Here is a 3,389-nt window from a genome sequence, read left to right on the forward strand (position 1 = left end):
TTTTTAACCTACACTACAGCTATATGCACATGTATATTGTGAAATTAGTTGTTCAGGGTTTTAAGTAAACAATTGGGGAGTGGGCGTGTATTCTGTTACCTGTTTTTGTTCCAAAAGGTGACACGAAGACTGAATACATTTACCCCGTAAGAAATTAAGTAAAGCCAATTACTGACACTCTTTTTCAACTTATTACTGCCCTTAACGCGCCAACACTTGCCCTCATTATATACCATGAATTGATTAACGTGGACCCCGACTTAAACAAGTTGAAAAACGTATTCGGGTGTTACCATTTAGTGGTCAATTGTACGGAATATGTACTGTACTGTGCAATCTACTAATAACGTCTCAATAAAACAACACAGCACTTCCGCACGGTTACAAGCTACGTTGCGGTCAAGAACCCTTGGAATTAAGAGTATCAATATCACAAAAGGTGCTTTTTGCAAATTCTGCGTTAATGCAATAATTGTGACATTTTGTTATGTATGTTGTTTATTTTTAATGCATTACTTAGTTATCATTTATCGTATACAATTGAAGTATTCCAATTATTAGTCTGTGCAATACAGTCGTGCTCATAAATTTACATACCCTATCTTGGCCATTCTTCAGAGAATATGAATGATAACACAAAAACCTTTCTTCCACTCATGCTTAATGGTTGTGTGAAGCTATTTATTGGCAAACAACTGTGTTTACTCTGTTTAAATCAAAATGACAAAAGAAAGTACCCAAATGACCCTGATGAAAAGTTTACACACCCCAGTGACTTTGATCTGATAACATGCACAAAAGTTGACACAAACAGGTTTGAATGGCTAATCAAGGTTCCAATCCTCACCTGTGACATGTTTGTTTGTAATGAATGTGTGTGGAGAAAAGGTCAGTGAGTTTCTGGGCTTCTGTCAGACCATTGCGTCTTTCATCCAGTGCTGCACAGATCTTTCTGGATTCTGAGTCATGGGGAAGGCAAAATAATTGTCTAAGGATCTACGAGAAAAGGTAATTGAGCCGCATAAAACAGGAAAAGGGGTATAAAAAGATATCCAAGGAATTGAGAATGCCAATCAGCAGTGTTCAAACGCTGATTAAGAAGTGGAAAATGAGGGATTCAGGTAGACCAGCAAAGATTTCAGCCATGACTGCCAGGAAAATTGTTCGAGATGCAAAGAAAAATGCACAAATAACTTCAGCTGAAATACAAGATTCTCTGAAAAATTGTGGTGTGGCTGTTTCAAGATGCGCAATAAGGAGGCACTTGAGGAAAAATGGGCTGCATGGTCGAGTCGCCCGAAGAAAGCCATTTCTGCGCAAATGTCACAAAGTATCCCGCTTACATTACGCCAAACAGCACAGAGACAAGCCTCAAAACTTCTGGAACAAAGTAACTTGGAGTGATGGTTTTTGTGTTATCATTCATATTCTCTGAAGAATGGTCAAGAAATCATACATTCTCCCAGGGTATGTAAACTTATGAGCACAACTGTAAATGCCACAAAATGACTAAGTTTTTGTTGGATTTTTTTTAACATAAATGTTATGTTTTCCAGACTCATTTAAGCACTCTACCCACATCTGGTTCAGTGTCAGTTAAAATATAAACAACACACTTCCCTAGTAATAATATCAATAGATACTATTAACTTCTTGCAATCATAAATATTTTGGTTATACAAACCCCGTTTCCATATGAGTGGGGAAATTGTGTTAGATGTAAATATAAACGGAATACAATGATTTGCAAATCCTTTTCAACCCATATTCAGTTGAATGCACTACAAAGACAAGATATTTGATGTTCAAACTCATAAACCTTTTTTTTTTTTTTTGCAAATAATAATTAACTTAGAATTTCATGCCTGCAACACGTGCCAAAGTAGTTGGGAAAGGAAGGGCATGTTCACCACTGTGTTACATCACCTTTTCTTTTAACAACACTCAATAAACGATTGGGAACTGAGGCAACTAATTGTTGAAGCTTTGAAAGTGGAATTCTTTCCCATTCTTGTTTTATGTAGAGCTTCAGTCGTTCAACAGTCCGGGGTCTCCGCTGTCGTATTTTACGCTTCATAATGCGCCACACATTTTTGATGGGAGACAGGTCTGGACTGCAGGCGGTCCAGGAAAGTACCCGCGCTCTTTTTTTACGAAGCCACGCTGTTGTAACACGTGCTGAATGTGGCTTGGCATTGTCTTGCTGAAATAAGCAGGGGCGTCCATGAAAAAGACGGCGCTTAGATGGCAGCATATGTTGTTCCAAAACCTGTATGTACCTTTCAGCATTACCGGTGCCTTCACAGATGTGTAAGTTACCCATGACTTGGGCACTAATGCACCCCCATACTATCACAGATGCTGGCTTTTGAACTTTGCGTCGATAACAGTCTGGATGGTTCGCTTTCCCTTTGGTCCGGATGACACGATGTCGAATATTTCCAAAAACAATTTGAAATGTGGACTCGTCAGACCACAGAACACTTTTCCACTTTGCATGAGTCCATCTTAGATGATCTCGGGCCCAGCGAAGCCGGCGGCGTTTTTGGATGTTGTTGATAAATGGCTTTCGCTTTGCATAGTAGAGCTTTAACTTGCACTTACAGATGTAGCGACCAACTGTATTTAGTGACAGTGGTTTTCTGAAGTGTTCCTGAGCCCATGTGGTGATATCCTTTAGAGATTGATGTCGGTTTTTGATACAGTGCCGTCTGAGGGATCGAAAGTCACGGTCATTCAATGTTGGTTTCCGGCTTACGTGGAGTGATTTCTCCAGATTCTCTGAACCTTTTGATGAGATTATGGACCGTAGATGTTGAAATCCCTAAATTTCTTGCAATTGCACTTTGAGAAACGTTGTTCTTAAACCGTTCAACAATTTGCTCACGCATTTGTTGACAAGTGGTGACCCTCGCCCCATCCTTGTTTGTGAATGACTGAGCATTTCATGGAATCTACTTTTATACCCAATCATGGCACCCACCTGTTCCCAATTTGCCTGTTCACCTGTGGGATGTTCCAAATAAGTGTTTGATGAGCATTCCTCAACTTTATCAGTATTTATTGCCACCTTTCCCAACTTCTTTGTCACGTGTTGCTGGCATCAAATTCTAAAGTTAATGATTATTTGCAAAAAAAAAAAAAGTTTATGAGTTTGAACATCAAATATGTTGTCTTTGTAGCATATTCAACTGAATATGGGTTGAAAATGATTTGCAAATCATTGTATTCCGTTTATATTTACATCTAACACAATTTCCCAACTCATATGGAAACGGGGTTTGTACATTTGAAAACAATATTAATGAGTTGAAAGTTTGAATCCCAGTTCCTCATTACAAGCATAACACAATGCAAGTCCCTGAACAAAACAAAACAAAAACAGTCTC

Source organism: Nerophis lumbriciformis, linkage group LG23 (genome assembly GCF_033978685.3).
Source record: "Nerophis lumbriciformis linkage group LG23, RoL_Nlum_v2.1, whole genome shotgun sequence".
Taxonomy (NCBI): Eukaryota; Metazoa; Chordata; class Actinopteri; order Syngnathiformes; family Syngnathidae; genus Nerophis; species Nerophis lumbriciformis.